We start from the raw sequence: 16,383 nt of genomic DNA, 5'->3' as shown, positions 1-16,383 counted from the left end.
AACATTGGGTCTCTCGTGTCCCTCTATACCCCAGGCAGAGCCCTAAGATCTGCTCCCAAAAATCTTCTTGAGACCCCCCGGATCGCCAAGGCCAGATGGGGTGGGAGGGCTTTTTTCTCCCTCGCCCCCAAGCTGTGGAACACGCTTCCAACCAACCTTAAAACTCAGCCATCACTTGCCTTCTTCCGGAAAAATCTCAAAACCTGGCTATTTTCTGAATCATATCTTTAAGTGCTGCTTCCTTCTGATGCCTCCGACCACTTAGTTGATTTTTCCATCTTCTGCGCCTTGATGCCTCCGGGTTAAGTTGCGCTCCTACAAATCGCCAATTCATTCATTCAAGGTCGATGGACGAATAAATGGGTATATAAGTGTCTGAATGGATGATTTCTTTAAAAAAGTAGTGATTGATTAACTGACTGATTAAGTGCATCTTAGTGAATACATGGGTTAGTGAGTAATGTTTAAATATATAAATATCTGTATCAGTCTCTCACTTTGTGTATAAGTAGATGTATGGGTTGGTGAGTAGCTATATGAGTGGGGGGTATTACGTAGTGCATTGCTGCATGAATGAGTGACTCACTGTATGTGTTGAAGACAGCATGTGTGCAGGACTGTATGGGTGGATGAGTGTGTGTATGGGTGTGTTAGTGAATGAATGACTGTCTTAGTAGTGTCTTTATGAGTAACTACATATGTATTAAACTAGTATATGTGAGTATTGGTGTATATAAGTGAGTATATGTGAGAGTGAGAGATTGGAAGAGTTCCTGTATAAATTAGTATGTGTTTCTATAAGTGATTGCTTAAGAGAGTACGTATGTGTAAGTTTCTCTAGCAGAAAGTGTGGTGGTGTGTGTATTACTGTATATGCAATTTTATGTATGTTTGATACTTTGTTTGCATGTGTGACTATGTGTGTGAGTAACTCTATGGATTAGTGTCAGTGTGTAACAGGATGTATAGGTTTATGAGTACATTTGATGAGTGAGTACATGCATGAGTGACTGTATAGGACTGTTGGTGAATGAGTGGGTGTGTGTGTAGATCTTGGAATTACTGAATAGGTGTGTTGTAAGTGGTATTGGTATGTCCATTGTTTTGAAAATGTTAGTTTCTATTTTTGAGTGTGTGTATCAGAGGTTATGTTAGGGTGAGAGGAGGTCTGCCACTCTATCACAAGGATGATGTCATCAGTGATGTCATTTGAGATGTCATCAGTGATGTCATGAGTGATGTCACTGACTATGTCATGAGTGATGTAATATGTGATTGCATCAGCACTGCATTGCGGGCGCTCGAGTTATAGTTAGCTGAACTAACTATAACGGGGGAATTTCCATGGTTTTGTACGAGTGAAATGTCCAACTAACTATAACGCCCCGGAAACCTATGGTTTTTTCAGTGAATTTCAAAGGTTTTTTAAATGCTAATTTCTAACTATAATGTGCCTGAAACCTATGTTTTTTTCAGTGAATTTCAAAGATTTATTAATTGCTAATTTGTAACTATAATGTGCCTGAAACCTATGTTTTTTCAGTTAATTTCAAAGGTTTTTCAAATGCTAGTTTCTAACTATGCCTACAGAGGTAGGACATGAAGAAAGAAGAAACAACACACAGAAAGAAGAAAAATAAATACAGAATGAAGCAACAGAAGTCCTCAAAGACGAAGAAAAGTGCAGGAAGAAGGAAGACGTGCAGAAAGAACAAACAGAGGAGCAGAAAGAGGCCTTGTTGCAAAATCATCCTGTACCCTCAACTTTTTCAAGATGGGTACAGGTGGTAACTGACTCTGACTGGCCAGTCCAAGAGCCAGTGCTATGCTAAAAGACACTGAGAATACAGTTAAAACACCTACATACACTAGGGAACACTATGGTTGGGGTACCCCCTGAGATTACCATGGCCTCCTCTGTAAGACCCTAGTACATATTAGTAATATATGCGAAACAGTGGTTCTGCCGCTCTTAAAATCTAAATAACCTGTTTTGCAATTCTGTCTCTCCAAATGGATGAGAAAAGTCAACAAATGAAAAAACAAAAGAGAAAACAAAATGTACCTTATGTCCAAACCCAAAAGTCCAAAACACTTATCTTGTATTCCACTATATATTTTTATCAGTTTTTGGAAAAAGCAGTGAGAACTTATTGTAATACATATATTAACATACACACAGAACAATTCTTCTGAACTACCATTTAAGACTTGGATGTGCACAAACATTTAAAATATGTACATGTCACAAAACATTCCACAAAATACATGGACATATACTACATGGAAAAATTATATTTAAACACAGTCCAAAATTTTGAAAGAAGAAAAAAGAGAAATATCAGCCCAGTAAGAGATTAATCCAATTATTAGTTTAGTGTCCTGGGTGATCCTCAACACTTGATAATAAAGCGTCGACGTTTCGACCCTGAAAAAAGCACAAAATTATAACCGTCTTGGTGGGGTCTTCCTCGGTTCTATCTGGAGGATTTGTGTGTAGCCTGTATGGATATAAAGTGGAATACAACATAAGTGTTTTGCACTTTTTGGGTTTGGACATAAGGTACATTTTGTTTTCTCTTTTGTTTTTTCATTTGTTGACTGTTCTCATCCATTTGGAGAGACAGAATTGCAAAAAAGGTTATTTCGATTTTTAAGAGCGGCAGAACCACTGTTTCGCATATAGTACTAATCCCCATGTTCTGCGCTAGACTGGGCTACCCCATTGCTTTATATTGTCTAGTGCATAATTGGGCAGAGGGATTAAAACTACCTCTTAAAATGCGCCACAGGGTGCGTTTGCACACTGGTAAAGGGGGGGTGGGGCTGAGCTGAGGTGTGCATACACGCCTTGTGGCCATTTTAATTTGGGGGATAAAGTCCCCTTTAATCCTGAGTGTCCCTTGGGTCGAACTAGCCAACCAGGTTTCTCCAGTTAGCTCCACAGAGCAGTGTTGCAGAGAGGTGTAAAAAGGGGCTCAGCCTGGACCACCTCTCTACAACGCAGCGCAGTGGCACTTACTGGAAGCACCTGGTGGACTAGTTGGCCCCCAGGGGCCCTCAGGATTGAAGGGGAATTATTTCCCCAACTTAAAGCGTGCACCAGGGTGTGTTTGCACACCTCACCTCAGGCCCCATCCCCTCCCTTCTCCACTGTGTAAACATGCCCTGTGGCGGTATTAAGTTGGGAGATTAAGTCCCCTTGAATCCTGAGGGTCCCTAGGGTCAAACTAGCCCACTTGGTAACTCCAGTAAGCGCTGTTGCAGAGAGATGTAAAAAGGGGCACGTTCTGCACCACCTCTCTTCAACGCAGCCCAGTGGTGCTTACTGGAAGCACCTGGTGGGCTAGTTGGCCCCCAAGGGCCCTCAGGATTGAAGGGGAATTATTTCCCCAACTTAAAACGCACCACAGGGCGTGTTTGCACACATGTCACCTCAGGCCCGCCCCCTTCCATCACCACTGTGTAAACACAAACTGTGGCTGTTTGCTGCTGGGAGATTACGTTCCCTTGAAACCTGAGGGTCCCTAGGGTCCAACTAGCCCACTAGGTACCTCCAGTAAGCACCACAGAGCTGCGTTGTAGAGAGGTGTAAATAGGGGCACGGCCTGGACCACCTCTCTGCAACGCAGCACAGTGGCTCTTACTGGAAGCACCTGGTGGGCTAGTAAGCCCCCAGGGGCCCTCAGGATTGAAGGGGAATTAATTCCCCAACTTAAAACTCGCCACAGGGCGTGTTTGCACACATGTCACATCAGGCTCGACCCCTCCCTTCACCACTGTGCGAACGCACCCCGTGGCGCGTTTTAAGTTGCCGGATTAAGTCCCCTTGAATCCTGAGAGTCCCTAGGGTCCAACTAACCCACTAGGTACCTCCAGTAAGCACCACAGAACTGCGTTGCAGAGAGTTGTAAAAAGGGGAGTGACCTCTGAACACATCTCTACAACACAGCTCCCTGGCACACACTGGAGGTACCTGGTGGGCTAGTTGACCCCCAGGGACCCTCAGTATTGAAGGGGAATTAATTCCCCAACTTACAACCCACCAGGGGTGCGAGTGCATAGTGGTGTACAAAGGGGGCGGGGCCTGAGATGACATGTGTGTAAACACACCCTGTGGCGCATTTTAAGTTGTTTCCGTGTTTTTTTTTAAGCATTCTTAGGAGTTCAAGGTGTTTTTACCCTGCCCAATTTTCGTGTTTTGCACGTTCGTTTTCCTGATTTCTTGTGCCTCGGTTCTAAGGAGGCACAAGATGGCTGCCAATAATTCCTGCTTTGGTGTGTTGACAGCCAATTAGCATGAAGTTCGTGATTGGGAGGGTGCGCCGATCCTGCGCACCTCTAGATATCAAAACTTTTTACATTTTGATTTTCCCAGCAACTACTGAACGGATTTACATCATTTAACAAAAAATGATCTTTATGAACCAAGGGCTACCTTTTTGCCAAATTTGGTGTAATTCCGTTCAGTTCGGGCTCTAGCCGTGTCTAAAGTTTCCTATGGAAAATTGCATGGGGAAAATACATTTTTTCTTGGCCATTGCTTGCCGAATCACCCCGAACCTTTCAAGATAAGAGCGGACCGGAGAGCCCCACGAGTTGGAAAATTTCGGGAAGATTCATCAATCGGCGCAAAAGTTATTGGGAATAGAATGTTGCGATTTTCCTATGGTAACTAGGTCCTAATGATAACTACCTACTGGTGACCGCCAGTAGGTAATTAATATATATATATATATTTATATATATTCACTGAAAGAACCATAGGTTTGACACCAGTTATAGTTAGCTGGAAATTTTACTGACATAAAACCATTGAAATTCCCACGTTATAGTTAGTTGGACTCACTATAACTTGCGCGCCTGCAATGCACTGCTGATGAAGTCACAATTACACTAAAAGTAGGTCTGTCACTCTGACACAAGGACGGTGTCATCAGTGATGTCATGAGTGATGTCACTGACCATGTCATGAGTGATGTAATATGTGACGTCATCAGAATTGCATTGCAGGCGCGCAAGTTATAGTGAGTCCAACTAACTATAACGTGGGAATTTCAATGGTTTTATGTCAGTAAAATTTCCAGCTATCTATAACTGGTGTCAAACCTATGTTTTTTTCAGTGAATTTAATAGGTTTTTTAAATGCTAATTCCTAACTATAACTGGTGTGAAACCTATGGTTTTTTTCTGTGAATTTCATAGGTTTTGTAAATGCTAATTCCTAACTATATATAGTGCCTCAAACCTATGTTTTTTTCAGTGAATTTCAAAGGTTTTTTAATAGCAAATTTCTTTTGCTATCAAATATAATATTTTTTATAATGAATCCTATATTGTATATTTATGTAATACTATTTTTTTTATGTATAATTTTCATTTTTTTTTTTGCCCTGGAGCGCTCCCGGTGTGCGTACCGGTGTGCGCACCGAAAAGCGCAGTCTTGCGGCGCGTACCGGTGAGCGTCCCGTTTGCGCTATTGCCCGATGAAAACATCATCTTGAAGTATCGCGTAGCCGCGTCCGCGTGATACGCATGGCGAAAGCCCACCCGGAAGCACCCGAGCGCATACGATATAAGCGCGAAATATAGTTAGTACAACTAACTATATAGGAGCAATTCCAATGGTTTTGTATGAGTGAAATGTCGAGCTAACTATAACACCCCTAAAACGTATAGTTTTTTGAGTGAATTTTAAAGGTTTTTAAAATGCTAATTCCTAACTAAATAAGGCCTGAAACCTATGGTTTTTTTCAGTGAATTTCAATGGTTTTTTAAATGCTAATTCCTAACTATATAAGGCCTGAAACCTATGTTTTTTTCTGTGAATTTGCAAGGTTTTTTAACTGCTAATTCCTAACTATATAAGGCCTGAAACCTATGTTTTTTTCAGTGAATTTCAAAGTTTTTTTTAATGCTAATTCCTAACTATATGAGACCTGAAAGCCCACCAGGAATCTCCAGTATGCGCCAGGGGACTGCATTGCAGAGAGGTGTAATGAAGCCACGCCACTTTTTACACCTCTATGCAACGCAGCCCCCGTGCATGTTTGAAGAGGGGGAACTAATTCCCCTTGCATACTGGGGGCCCCTGGGGGCCAACTAGCCCACCTGGAACCTCCAGTATGCGCCAGGGGGCTGCATTATCGAGGTGTAATGAGGCTATGCCCCTTGTTACACCTCTCTGCAACGCAGCCCCCTGCCGCGTTTGCAGAGGGGGAACTAATTTCCCTTGCATACTGGGGGTCCCTTGGGCCAACTAGCCCACCAGGAGCCTCCAGTATGCGCCAGGAGGCTGCATTGCAGAGAGGTGTAATGAGGCCACACCCTTTTTTGCACCTTTCTGCAACACAGCCCCCGTGCATGTTTGAAGATGGGGAACTAATTCCCCTTGCATACTAGGGGTCCCTGGGGGCCAACTAGCCCACCTGGAACCTCCAGTATGAGCCAGGGGGCTGCATTGCACAGAGGTGTAATGAGGCTATGCCCCTTTGTACACCTCTCTACAACGCAGGCCACTGGCGCGTTTGCAGAGGGGGGACTAATTCCCCTTGCATACTGGGGGTCCCTGGGTCATATCTGCCCAAACACCGATATTCCGAACGATTGAAAATGACTTTTCTTGAGAAACATTTGGATTTGGATTATCATGTCCTATACTTTGGAATTTTTGAAAGACTGACTTTGAGGATGCTATAAATTACTCAAGTCTGCCCGAATTGTGTGGGTAAAATTGATACCTAGTCACTTTGAATAAGAATGTACCTACGTCTCGTCTTATATTTGGAAGAAATATCTAGTTATATGACAACAGGATACCGACATAACTTGAAGGAAATAAGAATGCCCTGAAGAAGTTCTGTTGTACAGAACGAAACGTTTCGGCTGGCTGTGGTACATAAACTTAAGGAAAATAAAAGCATTTGAATATACACCAAGATTCAGCGCTTCAATAAGGACTCTAAGTGATATGATTTGATTGGACTTATTGTGCAAGTGGTGCTGTGCTAAACTTTGGAATATTCTCCACTACTCTCTCCTACTCCACTACTCTCAAATACTCACTCTCTACTATTCATTCTCTACTACTCTACTACTCTCTACTACTCTCTCTCTACTACTCACTCCCTACTACTCACTATCTACTAATCTCTACTACTCACTCTCTACTACTCTCTCTCTACTACTCACTCTTTACTTCTCACTCTCTACTACTCTCTACTACTCACTCTCTACTTCTCACTCTCTACTACTCTCTACTACTCACTCTCTACTACTCACTCTCTACTACTCACTCTCTACTTCCCACTCTACTACTCACTCTCTACTACTCTCTACTACTCACTCTCTACTACTCTCTCTCTACTAGTCTTGACTACTAACTCTACTACTCACTCTCTACTACTCTCTACTATTCTCTCTCTCTGCTACTCACTCTCTACTACTCACTCTCTACTACTCACTCTCTACTACTCTCTACTACTCACTCTTTACTACTCTCTAATATCACTCTCTGCTACTCTCTCTACTGCTCTCTAGTACTCTCTACTACTCACTCTCTACTCTCTATCACTCACTCTCTACTCTCTACCTCCCTACCTCTCTCTACTTCTCTCTCTACTAGTCTCTACCTCTCTACCGCTACCTCTCTACCTCTACCTCTCTACCTCTACACCTCTATCTCTCTACCTATCTCTACACGCACACATATACACTTATATATATATATATATATATATATATATATATATATATATATATATATATATATATATATATATATGCATATATATGCATATGCATTTATATATATGTATGTGTATGTATATATATATATACATACATATATAAACATATATAATCTGTATATCTATATAAATTCAAATATAAATGCATGCATACATATACATATACTTATAAAGATGCATGTTATTTACATGAAAGTTTAAAAAACACTAATAAAAGCAAAGCTAAAAAGCCACCTCATTACAAACAGAATGGCTTTAACTTAAACGAGGGCGAGATCGGTTGCATTTTCAATGCTTGTTTACTTTGGTTCCATCAAAAAGGCATTCAGATGTGTCACACATTTGCCATAAATTCTGAATGTTAGCACTCTAGGTGCTCATTAGATCACTGTAGTAAAGCTACTGCTCACCAGGGAAGTCTGCTGCTGGTATTCAAAGTGCATCTTTCAGTCTGCATGTCAGAATTTTTTTAATGAAATAGAAGAGGATTTGAGAAGTCACTCAAAATGATCCCTAATTTTTCTTTCTGAAGCACTAATCATACTTTCCATGGCAAAATAAACCCCCTCATGATTTTCCTTTTTAAATTAAATGTTTTCAGACTTACCACTTCATTCCAATCAAGATGGCTTCTGGTGTACCATACTTTTGTCACCAGTAAGACTGTTAGCGCTCTAGTTGTTCTTTAGAACACTCTGGGACATTCTGTCATTGGGCTATATTTGGGCTACATTTAGGCTCTTTTGTCTCTGGTGGCCATCTTGGGAGACTGCATGTCAGAATTTTTTAATGAAATTGAAGAGGATTTGAGAAGTCACTCAAAATGTGCCCTAATTTTTCTTTCTGCAGCACTAATCATACTTTCTATGGCAAAATATACCCCCGCATTTCGTTCCTTTTTAAATTAAATGTTTTAAGAGTTACCACTTTATTCCAATCACGATAGCTTCAGGTCTGCCATACCTTTGTAATAAGTAGGACTGTAAGCGCTCTAGTTGTTCTTTAGAACACTCTAGGAGGCTGCAGTAGAACACAAAGGAATCAACTGACAGTCTCTGTCCTTGTTGGATGTACATGTTTTACTGAGAATGTCAGACTTCATTCTCACATGACTGAGAAAGATAATGTGAATTTACAGAAAATATGCTTTCAGTTTAGCTTATAGATCCCCTTCCAAACCACTGTGGGAAAATCATGAGATATTAGTTTTCTTTTGAACATGATTCATGATATCACAGCAGAAGGCTTTTTCACATGGTAAAATCACCTTAGAACACACCACAATTCCTAAAATGAGTATGGTACCATCATCAAATGATTATAATGTAACTAAAGTCCTAAAACCCTCTATTAACTACAATGCTTTTTAATGAGGTGCTATCATGTATATTGGTCCCAAGATGGCTGCCAACACTTCTTGGATGAAGTTCTGACAGCCAATCAGCTCAGATGTGTGGTTAGGCTCCGCCCAGATATATATATTTTGTTTGAACCTAAATTACTCAAAATCCACTGGAGCACATATCTTGAGACATAGCAAAGGCACATCGGGCTACCAGTCCCAACAATTTTGCCAGGTTTTGTTGAAATCCATTCAGTCGTTCGGGCTAAAAGTGAGTCCAACCGCCCTATGGGAATTAACATGGGGAAAACACGTTTTGGGACCCCCATTTTATCTCGGCCCCCGCTTGACGAATCCCGGAGCGCAGCGAGGCAAATCTAAGGAAAATTACAGGCAGATTCCTCAACCGGCGCCAAAGTTATTCCCAATAGAATATTGCGGATTTCCTATAGAAAACAATCCTAACCGCCATATACATATATATATACACTTATAAAAATCTGTGTGTGTGTATGTATATATGTGTGTATTCTAGCTCGAGCATGCAAGACTACTCTGCTCTCTAAGCTCCTTCCAGGCGTGTACCGTTCACTATAACATTATGTCTTATGCCTTGGAGGCTTCTGAGGTCAACAATGTCTTCATAGTCCATATTCTGTTGACTAAGCTCTTACCAGCCCACCACTACACACTTTAATATTCTGCCTCACGCTCTATAAGTTTCCTGGCATTAATAGTGTCTCAATAGTCCATTTTCTGTTGACTAAACTCTCACCAGCCCTACACTATGCAATGTAATAATTTGTTTAAGTTCTCTTAGTTCCTGGTATCGACAGTGTCTCAATAGCCCGTCCTCTCACTCTCCCTTATCTATATTTAGGCCTTCCCATCATAATGACATTTTCAGGACTATACATGAGCATTGTGTGATAAAGTCCTGCTGAACATTTATGATCTGATATTAGCACCGAGAAAAATTATTCCAACATGTATTGTTTATTTTACAATGAGGACAGCAAGGGTGTTCTTTTTAATCCATATTGTGTCTTATTAATGGATATATTATGTACTGAAATCCTGCTCTCACAGATACCTGAATAATGGTTCAATTGAATGGTGTGTGGCTTTCTAACCTCTGTTATAACACTCTTGTCAACAAATGAGTGCAAAACTGTACATGTTCCTTTCAATTCTGTTTTTAATGGTTATGTGCAGGATCAGTTGAGTCCCTATTTATAGACACTCTGTACAGCACACACCATGACCACGATGAAAGCCTTAGGCTGAAACACGTTGGTCTCAATCCCCAATTTACACTTGCATTTTATCTATTAAGGTAACCAAAGTCTCTAAGAAGGGCACTATGAATCACCAAGTATTAAACCAGGGTAGCAGTGTGAACTCGATTAATGTTTCAAAATGTCCATAGTCAGGGTTCTCTGCTTATAATGACTTATGTACTTTAAGCAGCCAGTAGCAAGATGCACGTCATGCCAATGTATATACACCCCACATATCTCTCCAAACGTTAGCAGGTGATCGGTATATAGATTGTTTAAATTACATAATTTCTGTCATTGTTTTGGACCACCCCTCTGTCATCATGTGTTCAGCCCTCTTCTGGTGTCTCAGAATACACGGTGTAACTACAGTCTGCGCTCAATATCATTTTATGGTTGGAGATGCCAACAATGTCGTGTGCGTCATGCAGCAGTGCTGGCTCCTTTGGCATGTTTAGCTGTAGGTGCTCGACTTCCTGCATATTTCTCCAAAGTGAGTCCCAGTAGGATTGAAGTTTCTGGCATGCCCATGAGATATGCGCCATGTCTCCTATATGATGTTTACATCTCAAAAATTGCACATTGGAAACCAGTTTTGCTCTCTACCAATTATATGGTGATCAGTGTCAGCCACGCAGAATTTTGTGTCCCTACTTATCCAGATAGTAATGCAAAACAGAGTTGCTTAGCTCAAGTCACTGTCCTATTTGATAGAGTGGCCATTGTTTCGGTTAAATTGGATAACAATTGTGCGTGCTCCAGGTGAAATTCCGCTTGAAGCTCAGAAAAGGATTTGAACATACCTTCAGCCAGAATAGGATACTTTGATGTCAGTGTTATTCCAGAGGGGGGCTGTCAGGCTGAATGGTTCACTCTGTTTTGGAAGTTCATGGCTGCTCTCCCATAATTTAATGATGCCTACAAGAATGGGGTTCTGTTTTCCTTTAACGAAGGTGTGTTTTCTGTAGATAACCAACGACCTTCAAGTACACCCTGTCGGTAATTCTCTACGGCAACCCATTCAAGAGAAGGAAGGAAAATTAGTTATTTGAAATAAATGAATGGATAGGTGGTATAATTCAATGTTTGGGAGATGTACACCTCTAGACGTTGTGGCAGCGTATAAATTCGCACTAGATAATTTTGCTCTTGTTTCTTGCAAAATTATTTTCCTGATCTAGCTATCAATTTGACAAAATTGTGGGAGGGGAATTAGCAGTGGCTGCATGCTCGAAAATAGTCCATATGTGGTGCAACCACCATCTTTATAATTTCCATCCAACGCTAGAGGGAGATCTGGAGGTAGGTCCATGTTGCAATATCTTTCTGCAGCTGGTCTACGACGGCTGACATGTTTTATCTTACCTAAGTGAATACGTTTTCTGCTAAATAGGATACGTACGTTCTTCATATTATTTTGCATCCAACTAAATGGTTAACCATGTAGCCAGTGGGCTGTTATGACATGTGACATTGACAGGGCCTCACTTTTTAACCAGTTGAGTCTACACCATAAGACAATTGATAAACTAGGATAATCTTTATTAGGGCCGGTGTGAAGGTATAGGGGAAGTCAAAATGTTGTCTGCATACAACATAGTTGTCAGGATTCTCGCTGGTACATCCATGCCTATTATGTCTGATGCACTTCGTTTGGCAATAGCTAACAGTTCTAGAGTGAGCAGGAAAATAAAAGGTAACAGGTGTCCATGTCTAGTACCTCTGTTGATAGTCAGTGGTTTGTATAGAAATCCATTCAAATGTATCACCGCTGTTAGTTTGCAGTAGAGCCAAAGAGTCATCTTAAGAAAGATGGGGCCTATTCCCGTTCTTACCAGGGTACTGAACAGGTAACCCAATTTTTACTCGATCAAAGACCCTCTCAGCATCTAAAGACAGTGCTTTGCCTGGCATTCCACCGTAGGTGTGTGAATGTATGCTCCTCCAATGATCATCCCCGACACCTGTCACGATTCTTGCACTACAGCTATGACCATCCACAAGGTGCAGCCAGCTCTTCTTGTTTCAGTGACGATCATTCACAACACTCTCCCTGCTTCTCGTGGCCTCCTCCATGGTGAACTGGACTTTTAGTGTCGGACTTTGTGAAAGCAACTTTTTCAATTGGACTAACCGGCCCCTGTATCTGGCTGGTACTCCATTGCAGTCAGCCTGAACTGGTGACTTTTGTCTGGTTTCGCACAACCAGATAACCTTGAGTGGTGGTTTGTACTTTTAGGCGCTATATTAAATCTTTGAAGTTGCATATCTCTGGTTCTACTGATTGGATTTTTGTTGTTTTGGTATCAAGTAATTTATAAAATTGATTTTCTTAATTAGTGTGGTAGTCTCCTTGTGTTGTGTTTCCACTTTATTTATTGCAATTTAGGTGCTGCATAAATACTTTACACATTGCCTCTAAGTTAAACTTGACTGCCTCTGCGCCAAGCTACCAGAGGGTTGAGCTCAGGCTAATTTGGTAACTCTTGTGGCTTCCCCTGAGAAGGATTGTGGTGGTTGATTGAGAAGAGCTCACAGCCCACCATCAACCAACAACCCAATTTCTTTCACCTGCCAACTTACTCGAAGCAAAGACCTGCCCCCACAAACCCTGTTTTCACTTTTGAAGGACTAACTGCAATTTGACCTGTCAGAATAAAACTTTTTTTTTACTGGTAAAACCTTTCTTTTAAATAATGATGTCATCTCTATGTAGGCGTTGAAGCTGACAAAGCAGGGTGAATCGCATTTAAAAATGGGATATGAATACATTTCATGTTAGCGTGTCCCTGCAGTGACAATCTCTCCCTTCCCCCCCACCCACCCAAAGCAATTTTCTCTGTGGCAGGCCTAGCAGTCCTAGAAAACCAGACACCAGATTAAAATACTGATAATGTATCTTGGACGGGGCTTAGGTAGAAAAATCATTTAATACCTATTTGTAATAGTAATCAAAATCCAATTTATCGGTAAAGTTGTTTTTTAATTTAAATTAAGGAAAAGGGACTCTTAGGAATTTACCTTATCCCTGCCTTAAGTTTTTGGAGGCTATTTTACATTGGTTCTCCCGCTTCAGTAATTAGCCTTCAATTGGTTTGAAATGCCTCTCGGGACCAAACACCAGGCTTATCTAAATGGGCAGAGAAGGCTCATCTGAACTTCCCAGAACATGCAGGTGTGGGAGCTGTGGACATGCATTTTGGCACTGCTGTGCGTAGAATCCTGCTTGACAGTTCTCCTGAGTTCAAATATAACAGTTGGGGCACAGTTGAAAGGGGAGAGAATAGGATAACAAGACAATCCTTGTGGATCCACTGTCTGGTTACTGTAGGAATCTGCTTTAGTCCTATCAGGCTTCTACCTCTGGGTTTATTGTGGGTGCAATGGCTACTTCAAAATGGATTGTAGTGTTAGGTGTGGGCAGACACTAGAGTAGCCATAGTGCGCTGTGGTTGAACACTATTGCTATCTTGTAAATGCTCAAAGTGAGGAGGGTTGGCCGTAGGCACTTTTACCTAATTTCTCCACTGGTTGCTCAGTGAAGTCCGGAGACCAGTACCTATGAAACTCGGGGCTATATATATATATATATATATTGAAAGTTCTTACACTCCTCCCCTATACCACCAACCCAATTTTTGCCGCTACAGTGCATTCTGGGCAGTGCAGTTCCAAAGACTTAATGGGAACCGACGCAGGTGTGCCTACAGTAACGGAGGGAGGAGTTTTGGTTGTGAGCACTTATTGGACGGCAGGCGGGTTTCAGAAGTAAAAGACATTTGCAGTTTTGAGGCGCTGACGAAGGCTCACCCGCCGAAATGCATCCGCCGCCACTGACATCTAACGAATAAAGCGAGCTGTCTCCCTGAACTTGCCTCTGGCCTCTGATTTCTTGTGAAGGAAATTGTTTGCCATATATTCTGCGCCTGCTGGAAGACGCAGTACAGTTGGCCCTGCTACGTTAAGAGCCCAAGCTAATTATGGCACCCTGCTGCTCGCAGTATCTACACAATCGAGGTATCGATACAGCGGAAGGCCACCAGGACCCTCAGGCAGACGTGGGCAGATGAAGATATTCGATCTCAACAGGACGAGCTGCCTCGCATTTGGCAGTTCCTTCCCATTCACCTACCTGAGGCAAGCGGTTGGAGCAGTACGAGGTGGCAAAGGGGAACAACCGTGGACTCAGTTGGATGGTTGGATTCTTTTACTACCCGCCCGCAGCTTGCAAGAATTGAAAGCTCTTACACTCCTCCCCCATACCACCAACCCAATTTTTGCCGCTACAGTGCATTCTGGGCAGTGCAGTTCCAAAGACTTAATGGGAACCGACGCAGGTGTCCCGACAGCAACGGAGGGAGGAGTTTTGGTTGCGAGCACTTATTGGACGGCATGCGGGTTTCAGAAGTAAAAGACATTTGCAGTTGTGAGGCGCTGACGAAGGTTCACCCGCCGAAATGCATCCGCCGCCACTGACATCTAATGAATAAAGCAAGCTGTCTCCCTGAACCTGCCTCTGGCCTCTGATTTCTTGCGTAGGAAATTGTCTGCCATATATATATATATATATATATATATATATATATATATATATATATATATATATATATATATATATATCCAAAGTTTCTGCTACGATAAGCAAAACACGCTCTCAGAAAAGGTACAGCTAATGGAAGTTTATTCACAAGGTAACGCTACGCCACAAGGGTGCCTTGATCACACGTTAACCTTAGACCAATCAGGAACAACTTTAAGTACAAACAAAATGACCACCTTATTTAGTAAACACAATAGAAGGACAATTGCTTCATGAAAAATGCGTCGGCCATTAGTAAATAGTCTATTTACATTGTATCTCTATTGAATCATAGAAGTATAAAATCAGAAACAATAAATTTGACTTAATTTGTTGCATAAGACTTATATCAATTTACAAGTTAATCAGAGTCCGAGATCGACTGTAACAAAACACTCAAGCCTGGTGTAATCTTATTGTGAGTAAGCCATGTGCACAAGTTATTTTTTGTGGACTTAAGCAACAGAAACGGTGTCGTTTCCAACTTATCTACAGTAAGGATACTGAGGATCAAATTTGACCAGTACTGCTAACATTTTCCGTATTTGACACCAAAGATATGAGTAAACAAACAACGTATAAGAAAACATTCCCTGAGCACCTTATAAATAAATTTACGGATGGTGCCTAATCCGAACTTAGCGCTAACTGCCACAAGCGTATGGTATAGCTAAGTGTATAAATGCGCTATAATAGTAAACTGTACAAATCATATAGGCATACTTTGCAGTCAAGGTTAAATTATGCATAAACAGTAATTGCATTTCCGCATTTAACCTAACTTCAGTCGAAAGTCCATGTAATAGCATCAATAATGCACATTAAAGGAAAGCACATTTCACTCGGTCAAGTGCCCGAGAGGGTCAAATTCAAGGAATACACATTTAAGCTTCAGTAATACTGACATATTACGCATTGGACCACAAGGCTGTGAGTAAACAGACAACGTCTAAAAAAACATTGCGTGAATACCTATAAAAGAATTTACGGATGGTGCTAATTCAAAATTAGTGCTGACTGACACAGACGTTTATGTATTGCCAAGTGTATATATGCGTTATAGTAATGAGCTGTATAAGTCATATAGGCATATATTTGGGTCGAGGTTAAATTATGTATATAAGGTAAATACAATTCCGCATTTAACCCAACTTCAACCGGAAGTCCATGTAATTGCATCAAAAGTGCACATTTCCAGGATGCAGATTTCACTCGGTCTAGTGCCCGAGAAGTACAAGGATTACTAAAGTAACCAGGCCAAGTCTCTATTATGTAACATTCATCCAAAAAAGTGATCAATATAGGGTGTAACTATAAATGTTCCATCAAGGAAAACAGAGTGCATCTAGATCCAAAGGATCAAAAAAGGGGGGTAAAAATAATAACAAAAAAGTGATGGTGTGTTTCTTAGCTTTATCATGGTGAGGTGATGGT

This window comes from Lissotriton vulgaris, chromosome 7 (assembly GCF_964263255.1).
Source record: "Lissotriton vulgaris chromosome 7, aLisVul1.2, whole genome shotgun sequence".
Lineage (NCBI taxonomy): Eukaryota > Metazoa > Chordata > Amphibia > Caudata > Salamandridae > Lissotriton > Lissotriton vulgaris.
Note: the sequence above shows the minus strand (reverse complement) of the source record.